General features: G+C 31.2%; 1 long non-coding RNA gene across 1 annotated transcript; it reads left to right on the top strand.

Moving 5' to 3' along the window:
• Positions 1-9760: 9760 nt before the first annotated feature.
• LOC143074313 (uncharacterized) lies at positions 9761-10719 on the top strand. The gene is made up of 2 exons (XR_012977792.1): positions 9761-9931; positions 10645-10719. It is a non-coding gene; the product is annotated as an uncharacterized LOC143074313 (long non-coding RNA).
• The last annotated feature ends 6162 nt before the right edge of the window (positions 10720-16881 follow it).

Here is a 16881-nt window from a genome sequence, read left to right as displayed (position 1 = left end):
AATGATGGGAAAAGCTCACAATTGACTTTTGATAAACAATGACTTGTAATAGTCAAAATAGTTTTTAATAAGGCAAACTATATATATCTTATAAAACAAAAATGGGAATCGAAATGGTACATTACATCGTCAAAACAATACCTTATTTGGTCATCTATCATTTTTTCTGATACTGGTGGATTTACCAAATTATGGAGGGCCTTATTAAACATTCAGTACATTCAGGTAATTAGCATAATTGTGACAATCGAAATTTGATGTCAATCTCTTGTACAAAAAATGTAATAAGCATGATAAGTAAAGTAACACTTTAGTATGTATATTAACAGTATATTTTTTATATTGTAAGCAAATTGAAAGCCATATCAATTGTATCAAAACTATAGATATTATGAATAATAGAGATACGCCATTTTGTACATATTCCAAGGGGAAACTTGATGCAAAGCATTATTTTTTACTGTTCCATTGCATTTAATAGAAAAAGAGGACTTTGTGGCAAATAAATCAAGATTTTTATAGAAAATCCACAGCCTTTATCCTTGTACTCTCATATTTGGCAATTTGATGACTAATAGATATAGGATTATTGCATGCAGTGCTAGCATTGATTTCCTTAAAACAAGTTTATAAATGTAGTTATTGGTTAAAACAAGTATAAATATGGCCAAAATCAAGTACACCTTTTAGGGTGCGCTCGACTTTAGTGACTCAGCACGCGGTGTTTTGGAATTTACAGGTTACTTAGATTTTTTTGTAAAAAATAAACACTAGCACATCATAGAAAATCAAGTGAGTAATTTATGTTTCAAATTTTATAACAAAAATCTCTGTATTAAAGGCTGTGGATTTTCTATAAAAATCTTGATTTATTTGCCTCAAAGTCCTCTTTTTCTATCAAATGCAATGAAACAGTAAAAAATAATGCTTTGCATCAAGTTTCCCCTTGGAACATGTACTAAATGACCTATCTCTATTATTTATTATATCTTTAGTTTTGATACAATTGAGGTTTGAAAAATTCGTACAAAAATGGCTACAGAAGGGTACATAAACCTTAATAACAACCAATTAAATAATATTTATTGTATACAAATTTCGAATCAGAAACGAAAAGTCATCAATATATACTAGTATTTCAATACACACAATCATTTGTAAATCAATCAATCTCTTAATGCATGATAAAAAATATCAAATAGCATGGATGTAACAATTAACGTGACCTATCGAGTAGACCCTGTCGTGCCGAATGATTTAACCGCCAAATCACACAAAACACTTAACCTAAACGCCACCTATGGGCAGACAATTCAGAAGAAAATAATTTTATTCTAATTCATTAATTCAACCGACTGAAATTATATATATTGTTTGTTTTGTTTACACATCAGTGTCAATATGATGGAATGTCATTCGACTGTCATAAAAGTGAGAGGTTATTAATAAGCTAAGTATAAAGCCAGGTTTAATCCAACATTTTCTACCTATGTCAGGAATATGACAGTTAGTATCTATTCTTTTAATGTGTTTGAGCTTTTGATTTTGCCATTTAATGAAGGACTTTTCGTGTTGGATTGTCCAAGGAGTTCGGTATTTTTGTTATTTTACTTTTTGCTGATATACCAGCTTTAGACCCCATATGTGTCTTAAGTTTGTTTTTCAATCATTGAACATCTACACCGTTAACATTTTGTTATTTCAATGACGACATAAGATATGGTTATTCTGTTGTTGTCCCTTTGGTCATATCTAATTTATTTACTTATTTTTGCATCTTTGGCTTTCAGACTTTAGTGTTCATGTGAAGGTAAATATCGAGTAGTGATTCGGACGCACTCAATGTATTAAGGGTGACGAAAGCATTTCATTTATTCATTAAGTAACACATTTTATCGTTCCTCGTTCCTGCCTTATATATAACTATGACAAACTTTAAACTATAAAAGGGTCCAGGAAGAAAGTTTACTTTCGACATTAATATTATTAATGCCTTGTATCAATTTTATTTTGAAATGTTCAGGTGGACGATTTTTGTGTATTTTTTATGTGTTTTTTAAATAGACTTTGTTAAATAATATCACGAATAAGGGTGCACCTATTTTCCATTTCGGCAATATTCCTCATGCTCATATGTTGTTTTTTTTTTGTCGTTTTATTTTTGACGTAAATAAGTATTTATGCATTCCACTATCGGGTTTTGATATTGGACCTCCTTCCTGGTGCAGGTGGTTTCTGGAGTGCTAATTCGAAGGAAAAGGTGTCTATAGTGTTGTTGTCATGGTGTTTACTATTGTTTTTATATCTCACTTAATTTGTACTTTAACGTGAAAGTATATACTATATACGCTATTTACCATCAACTACAAAAACTTTTTTATCAGCGTTTTTGTCAATAAACTATTAACTACAAACACCTTTTATTGGCGTCTTTGTCAAAGTATTATCAACTTCAACACCTTTTTCTTTGACAGCTTTGATAGATTTATTTGTATTTTTGAAAGAATCGTTTAGTCAGTCGTCATATATCTTCACACAGTTTTAGCTGCTGTCTCGAATGCCTGTTTGTGCTCTACTACAATTCTGTCAATATGACGAAACTATAAAAAAAAAACTTGATAGAAGTGGGAGGTTAAGCTAACTATCAAACCAGGTTCATCCCACTATCTCTTCGGGAAATGCTTGTACCAAGTCGGGAATACGATAGTAGTTTTTCGTTCGACACTCATATACCTTGTAAATCGTTTATTTTTCGTATTTTTGTTTTAATAAAAGCACAATTTAAATGTAAATATAGATCCTATGTATATATACCAGGTCATATAGCCAGTAGCTAGGCTTCTCTTAATAACAATTCTGCCGCTAACATTATAAACACCTGTTATTCATTACTGCTTTGTTAATAGAATAGTTTATATACAAATTCAAAGTTCATTGACAGAATAAAATATATCTGTTACATCATGCTAATAGAAAAGGAACGATACTTCCAAAAATCTTATTAAAAATATTGCAGTCAGAATCAAACTTACTATATTCTAAACAGATAAAGATTGATTAAATGGTATTTCACGCCATTGCTTACACCATTGTGCTATTTCGTTGTGTTCAGTTTTTGATTGTTGAAACTTACAAGCCTTGTCAATTAAGATTGGAGTCGAGTGCAGAGTTCAAAAACACATTCTCAGTGTTTACTGGCTTAAAATACAGAAATTAGACTAATTTGACCACTCGGCCACCGCGGCCCCAATATATAAAGACCTCATGTACTGCCATCACAATTATATTTATTAGCACTGTAATAAAAATGAACCTGCGTACTGAGCATTGTACGGCATGGCCTTTCATTCAGACTTTTGTATAATAATATTTATGGTGCATAAAGATTTTATTTAATAAAAGACTCCTATTATTGAATTGTTCTTTACCGTTTTTATGAGCATGTATTTTGTAAGTAATCGGTTAACAGATATTACTTAGTATCTAAATATTTTGATAACTGAAGCTGTATTTTATGCAGAGAAATACTGTGATAGCCGCCTTCAATGATTACTTGTGAAAAACGGCGAACAACAAAGTCATAGAAAACTATCATCTTCTGTCTAATTCAATAATACTATAGAACTCAGATGCAATAAAATCTAAATGAAAATATATTGTGTTACTCATTTTCCATGGTTTTGTTTTCTGATAATAGACTATGTTTAAACATGAATAACTCAATAACCTTTTCAAACCTTAATTGAATGATATTAAACCTTTTCATGTTTCAGAAAGATGACAAAACAGAAGATTAAACAGGTTAGAGGTTCCTGACTTGAGACATGCGCAAACATGCGACTAGGGTCAACATGTTTTGTGTGGTCCCAATCGTTGTTCCCATATGAATCTAACCAATGTGGAATAAACAAACATAAAACAATGCGCACAGTAAACCTCAGTTTGAAAGTAAGAAAAGGTAATAATAGAAACTAATACAAACGACAATGATCAACATAGATTAAAAAACAACTACTAACAGTTATTGTGCTATATGGTAAATTTTTATACTTTTGTCTTTCATGTTTGCTTATAAACTTTGTCTATAAGCATTTTGGATTATCACTATTTTTAACATTTGTACCTATATTGTTTGTTTTGTTCACACATCAGTGTCAATATGATGGAATTTCATTCGACTGTCATAAAAGTGAGAGGTTATTAATAAGCTAAATATAGAGCCAGGTTTAATCCAACATTTTCTACCTATGTCAGGAATATGACAGTTAGTATCTATTCTTTTAATGTGTTTGAGCTTTTGATTTTGCCTTTTAATGAAGGACTTTTCGTGTTGGATTGTCCACGGAGTTCGGTATTTTTGTTATTTTACTTTTTGCTGATATACCAGCTTTAGACCCCATATGTGTCTTAAGTTTGTTTTTCAATCATTGAACATCTACACCGTTTACATTCTGTTTTTTCAATGACGACAGAAGATATGGTTATTCTGTTGTTGTCCCTTTGGTCACATATCTCCTAATTTGTTTACTTATTTTTGCATCTTTGGCTTTCAGACTTAAGTGTTCATGTGAAGGTTAATATCGAGTAGCGCTTCGGAAGCACTCAATGTATTAAGGGTGACGAAAGCATTTCATTTATTCATTAAGTAACACATTTTATCTTTCCTACCTTAAATATTGAAAACTATGACAAACTCTAAACTATAAAAGGGTCCAGGAAGAAAGTTTACTTTCGACATTAATAATATTAATGCCTTGTATCAATTTTATTTTGAAATATTCAGGTGGACGATTTTTGTGTATTTTTTATGTGTTTTTTAAATAGACTTTGTTATAAAATATCATGAATAAGGGTGCACCTATTTTCCATTTCGGCAATATTCCTCATGCTCATATGTTGTTTTTTTTGTCGTTTTATTTTTGACGTAAATTAGTATTGATGCATCCCACTATCGGGTTTTGATATTGGACCTTCCTGGTGCAGGTGGTTTCTGGAGTGCTAATTCGAAGGAAAAAGGTGTCTATAGTGTTGTTGTCGTGGTGTTTTCTATTGTTTTCATATCTCACTTAATTTGTACTTTAACGTTAAAGTATATACTATATACGCTATTTACCATCAACTACAAAAACTTTTTTATCAGCGTTTTTGTCAATAAACTATTAACTACAAACACCTTTTATTGGCGTCTTTGTCAAAGTATTATCAACTTCACCACCTTTTTCTTTGACAGCTTTGATAGATTTATTTGTATTTTTGAAAGAATCGTTTAGTCAGTCGTCATATATCTTCACACAGTTTTAGTTGCTGTCTCGAATGCCTGTTTGTGCTCTACTACAATTCTGTCAATATGACGAAACTATTTAAAAAAAACTTGATAGAAGTGGGAGGTTAAGCTAACTATCAAACCAGGTTCATCCCACTATTTCTTCGGGAAATGCTTGTACTAAGTCGGGAATACGATAGTAGTTTTTCGTTCGACACTCATGAACCTTGTAAATCGTTTATTTTTCGTATTATTTTTTTTTAATAAAAGCACAATTTAAATGTGAATATAGATCCTATGTATATATACCAGGTCATAGCCAGTAGCTAGGCTTCTCTAAATAACAATTCTGCCGCTAACATTATTAACACCTGTTATTCATTACTGCTTTGTTAATAGAATAGTTTATATACAAATTCAAAGTTCATTGACAGAATAAAATATATCTGTTACATCATGCTAATAGAAAAGGGACGATACTTCCAAAAATACTTATTACAAATATTTCAGTCAGAATCAAACTTACTATATTCTAAACAGATAAAGATTGATTAAATGGTATTTCACGCCATTGTTTACACCATTGTGCTATTTCGTTGTGATCAGTTTTTGATTGTTGGAGGAAGCAAGCGTGCACAAAGAAAACCACAGACCTTTCGTAGGGAAACTTACAAGCCTTGTCAATTAAGATTGGAGTCGAGTGCAGAGTTCAAACTCACATCCTCAGTGTTTACTGGCTTAAAATACAGAAATTAGACTACTTTGACCACTCGGTCACCGCGGCCCCAATATATAAAGACCTCATGGACTGCCATCAAAATTATATTTATCAGCACTGTAATAAAAATGAACCTGCAGGCAGGTATATGGTACTTAAAGCCATATCAATATCATAAACAAACATACATGAACTATTTCTTAATACTATGTTGACACAATGAATGCATACCATTATGTTGTCCCGATTAGAATAATACTGAGATATTTATAAAATTTCATTTTCTGTATCCCATACCGAGGAAGCTTACGTTATTAAAATATGTAGTAATAGCTTGGTGCTTTACTTTATAAATCTAAATAAAAAAGTTTCTTAAAACAGAAATCGACAAAAACTTAAGCCAAGGACACTACAAACTTGCATAAATCAGTTATATGAGATGGTTTGGAAGGGTTAAATATCATAATTTGCATGCAAAATACGCTTGCAAACACATATTATATTTATCAAAGCCAAAATATAAAATACTTGGTTAGGGATTGAAAAGCTGCATAAATCTTCGTCGTACGGCCTTCAACAAAGATAGAAACCTAAACAATTCGTTATAAAAAGCATCTATATAGACTCTTATATGAGTTTGAATTACCCTCTGGTATCATTCGCTTCTCTTCTGTGTTATTGGCATTAGTGCTTGAAAACGGAAAATGTATACGTTGTAAAATGTGTCAACATATAATTATGCATCATTTCAAAGTATTTTTTATGATAAAATCAAATTTATTCAACGTTTATTACAGTAATTTAAAAAAAATCTCCCTATAGGAAATTAAATAGCGGATATTAAAAAAGACAATTAATATTCTTTAGCAGCTGCCATAACTAGAAAGATATATAAGGGTGCTCAAATACGATGAAGTTCATCCATTGCATTTAGAAGAACACATTTGTAGTAAACAAGTAAGTAGAGTATTATTGTTATAGAGGGAGGGATCTTTGCCTAAAAATATGTTATTTTCCATTCCATTTAACGATAAACATCTCTCATTCAGAGCAACATGTTGGTTTTTTTAAATGATCAAACATGTTATTTTGGGGCTGTGGACATTTTGTTACAATAACTTTCTCCTCTTCCGTAAAAAAACTCACCAACACATCATACAAAAGAGTCGCAGAGTTATGTTTGTGTCGGTCGTTGGTGAAATGTGTTGGTTGTAGTTCTGCGGTTCGCATGTTGTGTCGACTATTATATCATTTGTTTGTGCGTTTCTCTGTGATGAATGTTCTTATGTGTGTTTATTCTGTATTTCTGTCGCGTAGTGTTTTCATTTTAGCAATTATTTTTAACATTATCAGCAACCGTTAGGTTTGGCTAACCATTTTACCAGGTACAAACCGACCAATTTTTTTTCTGAAAATGTCCTGTACCAAGTCAGGAATATAGCCGTTATCAAATAGTTCGTTTCTATGTATTTTAGCGTTTGTTTTTGTTGTACTACAGTGTTTCTGTTCTTCCTTTGTTTTTGTTGTACTACAGTGTTTCTGTTCTTCCTTTGTTTTTGTTGTACTACAGTGTTTCTGTTCTTCCTTTGTTTTCGTTGTACTACAGTGTTTCTATTCTTCCTTTGTTTTCGTTTGATTTGATGTGTTTCCCTCCATTGTAGTTTGTAACACAACTTTTTTCTCTAGGTCGATTTGAGACTTTTGAACACAGTATACTACTGTTGCCTTTATTCATGTCAGTGACAAAACAGCACTAGAAGTTAATACGTCATGTGACGGTCGTCCTCATGAGACGAGAATCTATTTGTACAGCTTTAATTCGCTTCGATATTAGGAAGTTAGGAATACAGAGAAAATCAAATGTCGTTCAACAAAATTTGAAACCCTAATTGACGATAATATTTATAGACAAACACTGAACACGCACCATATTTTATTCGTCATGAGGTGGGGTTGAAGTATTGTTCCGGCACCAACTTTTTATATTTCCAAAAATTGAAAACCCAAAACCCTAAAACAACTTATTTTACTGTTTACTCAGCAGTTTCTCTTGTTTTTTCAGACTTTTAAGATTCAAAATGAAGTACGCAGTGATTGCATTAATCGTAGTTCTTGGTGTTTTGAGTAAGTATGATTATTTACTGAAGCTACCACAAAAATATTAACACATTTATATCCCACTCCGCCTTCGTAAATATATAAAGACAAAACACATCTTTGTTCCTCGATCAAATTGTTACGTAGATTTTAACTTCTTGTAAATTGTATTCGATTCATTTATGCGTACTACCACCATTGAAATAAATGTGCAGAATTTATTTTTGTTTCAAATAAAAAAATACTGGGCATGACTAAAGTTTTATCCTGTCCAGTACTATAGTACATATTGCACATGTTTCATTGCATTTAAGAAGTTAACAAATCAAATATTCAACCATTTTTTCCTATGTGCAAGCTTTAGTAACCATGCATGTAACCTGAAGTTTCCAAAATATTCTATTTAAACACCAAATCAAAAAATAATGGTGCCAAGATATATATATATATGAAAAAGATTTTTACTGCAATGAAATGCAGGATAAATTTCCAACAACTGTTAAATTCAAGGGCATTATTTTTTCGACGCCTTTTATGTTACACCTTTATATGTTGAAAAACTTTACGACAAAAGAGATGATTTCAGCTTTCCAATTGTGAACTTTTCATTTCTAAGTAGCAACATTCCGACAGCATCTGCATACCGGATAAATATCTCCCAATTGATACGATATTCCCGTGCTTGCATTTCCTATCTTGATTTTCTTGATAGAGGGTTGCTGCCCACAAGGAAACTATTAAACCAACAGTTCCAAATGGTGAAGTTGAAATCACCCTTTCGTAAATGTTATGGAAGCCATCACGAGTTAGTTGACCGTTATGGAATAATCGTTTCACAAATGATATCGGATATGTTCCTTACGTCGTATCTACATTCCCCTTCCCTTTCATGAATGTGACCTACCTAATTAGACTACTAGTATTTACCGGATTTGTTAAAACATAAGCAATACGACTGGTGCAACACGTGGAGCAGGATCTGCTTACCGTTCCGGAGCACCTGATATCACTCCAAGTTTTTAGTAGGGTTCGTTTTGTTTATTCTTTAGTTTTCTATGTTGTGCCATGTATTCTATTGTGTGTATGTTTCATTTTTGGCCATGGCGTTGTCAGTTTATTTTCGATTTATGAGTTTGACTGTCCCTCTGGTACCTTTCGTCTCTCTTTTATATCGGGAATACTATATGTACAATTTTCCTTGATGTGTTTATTTTCGCGAATTTCGCGACATTCTTTTATTTAAGAAGCAATTAATGCATAGATTTGTTGACCAATTCAACATTACATTCGTAGTAATATTGCCATTTTGTATCGAGAATTATCCGGGAATTAGCTGTAAAAATATGACGGTGCAGTCCATATAGAAATGATAACAAATCCATGGCTTGCATGAATTTTTCGATTAGATTAAGACGAATAATAAAGTGTAACAACTATTCTATTGTACCCCTCATTACATAAAACCAACCTTTCGTCTTTCAACATTGAGTAAATTCATAACGAAAAGTCAGATTATTGGCCTGGACATGAAAACATTCGTTTTATATAACGCTATAGTTGCTTTTAAAATAAACTCACCTATAATAGTAGGTGTGCCTTTATAAAAATCTACATGCAAGTAACTAACGTAGTCATATAACATTGTTGGTACTTTAGATTTGTAATGTTTTTAACAGTTATCTCCGAAAGGACTACTGCAGATGATGTGTCGGCGTTTAAAACCGAAAATTATTGCAATAAAAATGTTGCAAACTGTCCAAGTAACAAAGCTGATAAAAACTGCAATAAATGTTGTCGTCAAGCAGGATGTCAACGTGGTGACTGTGGACAGAAAAAGTGCAAATGCACAAAATGTAAGTCTATTTTCAGTATCTATGTAACCATTCTGAAAATACCTCAAAATTATAACCAGGCAAGGTACAACAAATTTGTCTAAGCCCAACTTTTTCATTTTATTATATTTTTGGCGTATGTAAAGGGTCTAAAAATATCTGATTTTTAAAGAACATATAGTCGTTAAAAGCTATCCAAAATATTTTATATCTGGATAACAATGTGACTGTTACACCATTTTAACGTCACGTTTAAATCTTTTATTTTGGAAAAGGATAAAAAAAAAAACGGATTTTGGTTACTGTGTATAAAGGCGCAAAACTCAAAAAGAAAATATCCCTATATAAAGAAGCATGTTTTTTTTTTAAAATTACATACAAGTTTTGCTTTCGCGTGTAAACTATTTGTAAAAAGAGAGACATCATGAAAAACGGATATTGTTGTGTATAAAATCCGTTTTTTCTCTCTAATGAAACAATGTGCACAAAATATATCATCATGGTTACGTTTTTATGTTATATGTTGACCTTGGTATTGTGAGTAGCTTATATATATTTAAGAAGCACTTTATCAATCCTGAAATGGTTTTGAAATTAGTCTTAAATAATTGCCAACTTAATTATCAAAAATCTGAAGAAAAACATGTTTTTGAGAGAGATCTTGCATTGTTATGAGAATGTGATAAAAAAAAAAAAAGAATGTTACTTCTTAAATGATTTTCTCTGTATTCCAGGTTGACCTGTTTGAAGCAGTATCAGCCTGAAACTTTGGATGCAGATTTGATTTCAAATAAAAACATTCATTGTTATCACTGTTTCTTCTGCAAATCTTTGACAAGGTGTTGATATGGTAAAATTGAGATACGGGGTATACGTCAATGTGACAGCAACCTAACGAAATATATTATCAAAAAAACAGAATGGTATGAAAGTTTCATCTGTTAAGGGCAAAAATTATTGAAAGTACCTGACTTACAATTTCAGCACTATTGACACTTTTGTAGATCTGGTCTGAACATTGTTGCTGTGTCTCTTTATCGTTTTTATTTTCTTCCAACACATTAAAAGGGTACGAATAGCCATTTGACGGCACTGATGCAGATAAGGAGTCAATTGACAATTCTTTCAATGTTAATTTATGGCTAGCGTTTGTCCTGTAAATTATGATATCGGCTATAGGATTTGCATAATATGACATTACTTGGTAAAATCATTATCAAAGGGTAATAACTCTCATAAGGAATCGATGGCGATTTTGTCTCAGTTGACACTTTTGAAGATCTCTTCTTGATGATCAGTTTTGGTGTTTAGAGTTTCTCTTTTGTCTATAATAAGATGACAAGAAAAAAAAACACAAAAGAACGACATTTAAAGGCAATGACTCTTTAACGGTGTCTTCCAATGATTTTGTTTTCGTTGACTTAGATGTTGTCTTGTCATCACTTTTGGCCTTCTTACATTTGTTCTATATCCATCATATTTATGGCTTGATTGCTCAACATGAGTATACATCTTCATCAAATGGTATTATCTGCCATAGGTGTCCATGGACAATTACTGTCATCTAGACAACAACTTAAAATCGCCATCTCGGTCTATTTCTGAAATTTATTCGTACATACTTTTGATTTTTAACCTTATAATCAGTCAGGGGCATTACTTAAACAAGTAAATTTTTTTGTTACTTATATAGGTAATTTTTGTTTGAAAAAATTTAAAAAATACTCAATAGAGTTATTTTAAATTTCAATAGAAGTATGGACTAAATGTAGTTTTCATGAATTTTTACAGCTTTTTATATCATAAAATGAAGAATTTATCAGATCTAAGAGGAGTATAAAGATAGAGGGCTACTTTAAACATAATGACAAAAATGTTACTTGAATAAGTTATTTTATACATCGTTGAAAGAATTAGTAATAACACTTATTTAAGGGACATTTGTAATTGTTTTGGGTTACAAATTATAAATAACTTCAAGTCTTAATCAATTCACAAGTTTCTATCTATTAATATCTGTCTACCTTCAAGAATATTGAGGAAAATGATATTTTAAATGACCCAAGAGACCAATCTTTGACCTAAAAGTGTCGATATGAAAGATAAGTGCGTCAGAAAGGCAATTAGTATTTCAGAAAGATTTAATTTTACATTTCATGGGAAAAATAACCAGATGACCGTGAAAATTTGTTAAAGCTTGTAAAATCTATATAGTTGGACACCAATAAAAATAATATTTAGAAAAATTACTTATATAAGTAATATTTAAAATAGCCTCGTTTTCAACATTACTTGTATAGGTAATTTTAATTGTTACTTTTTCAAGTAATGCCCCTTACTGATAATTATGCTAACATTGCCTATGTAAATTTTAAAATTGTTTGTATGCACATTGAACGACAAATTTATGTGACGTATAAAAAAAAATTCTGACATCAGACACTCAAATCTATGAATGTGTTTGTAGATAGATGGTTTTTGTTTTCTGTTGAATTGTTCCTTTTAAAATTAGTATACGATGATGTCTGATAGTTGAATTAACTATTTGTGGATTATTATAAATTCTACATAAAACTTTTGGACTATTTTCAATCTCGGTCGATTTCTGATATTTATTCTTACATACTTGTGATTATTTAACCCTATATGCTAACATTGCCTATGTAAATTTTAACATTGTTTGCATGCACATTGAACGACAAATTTATGTAACGTATAACCTTTTCTGACGTCAGACACACAAATCAATGAATGTGTTTGTAGATGATTTTGTGATCTGTTAAATTGTTCCTGTTAACATTGTTATACGATGATGACTGATGTACCCATATTTTTACTATTTTATTTATTGTGTCTGTTTAGTTAACGCATCCATGTAAATATAACGAAATTTGATGAAACTGTCATCAAAGTGAGAGGGTTAGCGCTATAAATTTTCTACATTTGAAAATGCCCGTACCAAGTTAGGAATATGACAGTTCTTGTCCATTCGTTTTTTATTCCTTTCGTTATTTCATTTTGTCATGTGATTATGGACTTTCCGAATTGATTTTCCTCTAAGTTCATTTTTTTTTGTAATTTTACTTTTAATGCAGTTTACTAAACATGCAAATTGTCAAAAATAGTCAAAGACTGACCATTTTGGCATATATTTTTTTGTTATGTAGAGTTTCTCTATATCTACAATAGTTGTGAAGCTTTGAAGCACAAAAATAATTAAAAACAAATGAAAAGGTAACTCTCTTCATTTAATGATTCAACTGTCAAAAGAGTCAATAGTGATCGGTTTGTAGATCTGGGCGTGCTGATCAGTTTTGCTTTTTCTATTGTTTTATACCATATGCCATAATTGAGTAAAAATCATTATTGAAGGGCACTAACGGTTGTTGTCTAGCATCAATATTTTCGGCCATGTTTAACAAATATTATAATCCTTTTGCATTTTAGAATTTCTCTCTATCTCTTATAGTTTTCAAGATAATAGACAAACATTACAATTATGGGTAAACATTGTCATTTAAGGACAATTACTCCTATAAGGATTCTTTCGACAGAAGTTAGATTTCATCAGGCTGACCAATTTTGTTATAACTGACTCAGTACTTTGATGTACGCGTTAACGGACGATTTACGCTCACACTGGTGAAAAAAGAAATCTACATTATAAAAATATTTCCAATGATAGTTAACATTATGAAGTCTACTGACTACGTTTTCATGAAGATTACATTAGACTTGTATATAAGTATGATGTTTTCCTTGAGGATAAAGACAAAGAAATGCATGTTCTTCTCCAAAATATACAGTGGATCGAGACCTTAGTATTCTTGAAAAAAATTCATGTGATCTCTAACATGAAAAATCACATTACTTCCATCCATAAATAAAGTGGCAATTTCCGGTGTTAATGTAGTGTGTTCAAACTCTTTATCATGAGATATTGTAATACAGTCGATCTCCACATGATTTGCAATATTCGGGCAATCTTATGGTAGCATACAAATGTTGGGTTTATCTCCAGTATAGAAAATGTACCTTTAAACTTTGGTAGGATAATTAATAATTCCTGTGGTTATCAACTCAGTAATCATTAAAACAAAGATGCAATAAAACTGAGTATACTACCGCAGTGCATTTTGAATTTATTTTCATCAGAAACGCTAAAAGGAATAGTGCCAGGATTATAATTTAGTACGCCAGACGCGCGTTTCGTCTACATAAGACTCATCAGTGACGCTCATATCAAAATATTTATAAAGCCCAACAAGTATAAAGTTGAAGAGCATTGAGGATTCAAAATTCCCAAAAGTTGTGCCAAATAAAACAGTTGAAGGCTGATGAAATCACATGAAGAATGATATGACTAAAAGTGACTTGATAGGTTCCGTTATATTTTTGAATTTGTGTGAGCAACACAAACAGACACAATCGGATAACATCACAATGATACGAAGACATATAGCAAAGATAGAAAAATACCTAAATGGATTAAATCAACCAAAGATACAATCAAATACAAAAAAGATGCTAACATAAGAGATTGTTAAAGGGCCATTATCTAGGAGATATGAAGAAAAATCATTAAATTTATGATTATTTTTGTTCAAAAATTAAAAGAAAGTGACATAGTTAAAAAAATCCATTTTACCAGCAAGTTTAGTTTAGTTTTGTCAAACTAAGCCAAGAAACATCGCCAATGCATTCCTCACTTGCAAGTAAATAATAAGGCTTCATTGAATCCGTATTCATGTCATTTTCAATTTAATCCATTAGCTAAGGATTGGTTACAGATGTTTTTGTCGTGTTAAGCCATTTAAAGGAAAAGAATGTCAAGAGAAAAAGTAAATCAAATCTGAACCATTTAGTTGACTAATTCGATGCACAAAAATCATTCTTATACAGGTAAAAACGTTGATTTACTTATTGTTAAACCTATAACATCGCTGATGATCGAATTTTTCATTTACAAGTGCAAAATTCGCCCTGATTGATTCCATATTCATATGATCTTCAATTAAACGCATTAGCTAAGTATTTATTTCATATTTATTTGTCATGTATAGCCATTGAAAGGAAAAGAATGTCAACACTGAAAGTGAAACAAAGATGGACCATGTCGTTGAATGATTCGATCCATAAAAAAAAACATTCTTACACATGAAGAATAACTTATTTTTTAACCTATAGCACGAAATTAAACAGACCTTAAAAAATTCCGATATATATTTATATTTATGTTTAAGTTTATACGGATTATGTGATCGTCGGCAGTCTTCGGATGTCATATCGATGTCATATCGATGGTTAATCAGATAGCGTTAAAACAAAAATATTCCCGAAATGCTGGTAAATATGGTCTTGTCAATGCATTGTTACCTGTATATTTTAGACTAATTGTAATTGGACTTTTAAAAAAGTTAAATCCAATATGAGAAAAAAGTATAATCACAAAAATACTGAAATCCGAGGAAAATTAAAAACGGAAAGTCCCTAATCACTACAAAAACAAACAAATAATAGAATTTGATTCAAATTGGTTAACAAAAATTTCACAGCCAATGCCCCATTGATGTAATTTAATACAGCACACAAACCCCATTTTCCCGAAAAAGTACGTATTAAGTGAAATTTGAATACCAGGATCAACCAACTGAATATAACACCATAAAAATTGCATTCAAATCCCATGTGAATCCACAAACACCAGCTAATATCTTGAAAGCCGGATGTACAAATACCGAGCAACGTTAAAAATCATACAACCAAAAGACCTGAAGAAGATTAAAATCTTGAAATCCGGATGCATAAATACCGAGCAACGTTAAAAATCGTACAAAATACCTGAAGATTAGTTAAAAGGCAAATACAATATCATATCATGTATAAGACAGTTGGTTTTTCCGTTTGAATAATTTTACACTAGTAATTTTTTAGCCCTTTATAGCTTGCTGTTTGGTACGAGCCAAGGTTCTGTGTTGAAGACCGTACCAAGACCTATAATGTATTTTTTTTTTTTACAAATTATGACTTAGATGGAGAGTTGTCTAATTGTCACTCATACCACATCTTATATTTATAAATATCTAAGAACACACATTGCTACACAAAGAAACAATAATTCAAGTCCTTCCTGCATGTATCAATTGTGAAATTTACTCTGAAAGCTTATTTGTTATGCCTTTGTGTAAAAAAATTAAGGATACAATCAAATAGAGGAAAAACAGCAAAAGTAAATAAAAGAATATACAACTTCAGTACATATAATTCATAACTCAAGCCCATCGTGTTCTATTTGTGAAGTTGACGCTGAATTTATCTATTAGCTCTAGGTACCTTCCCATGAAATGTGTTAGGAAAAGAACCAATGTAATCTAAAATTATCCAGACTTCACCAGTGTCTGAGCAGAAAGTTGATGAACCAAGGTTAACTGGAAAAGTCTTGACCTCTTTGGTATCAAAATATGAACGTTTCAAGATTTGAACGGTAGAGTTATGGAAAATACAAGACAAACTAATAAAACCAATACCTTTATTAATGTATTTTATTTTAATGAGATACCCTTTATGACTTTCAGGGTGGTTTTTAACTTGAGGGAACAGTTTATGGTGACAAATACGTGTAAACTCAAATTTTGGTCTGAAAAATGTACCCCACTCGATATAAATATTAAATGAATTACTGATTGGTTTTTGCCCTAATTTGCAAAATAATTGATGTCCACCATTGTTTTTAAATATAGATAAAATTCTTCATTAAGTGTAAAATTAGAACGAGATTTATTTCGGTGATTGCGGTTATAACGATGGTCATGAGATCTATACAGAACTCGTGGATACTCGGCTTTAAGTAGTGTAATCCAAGAAAATTCGTAAAGATAACGGAAATCTTCAAACTGTATAAGTGATTGTTCTGGTTGTTTTATGGACTATTTGAAGTGGTTTGAATTTGATCAATTAAATAGTGTATTTGT

This window comes from Mytilus galloprovincialis, chromosome 5, assembly GCF_965363235.1.
Source record: "Mytilus galloprovincialis chromosome 5, xbMytGall1.hap1.1, whole genome shotgun sequence".
Classification (NCBI taxonomy): Eukaryota; Metazoa; Mollusca; class Bivalvia; order Mytilida; family Mytilidae; genus Mytilus; species Mytilus galloprovincialis.
This window is presented reverse-complemented; position numbering and strand designations above follow the sequence as displayed.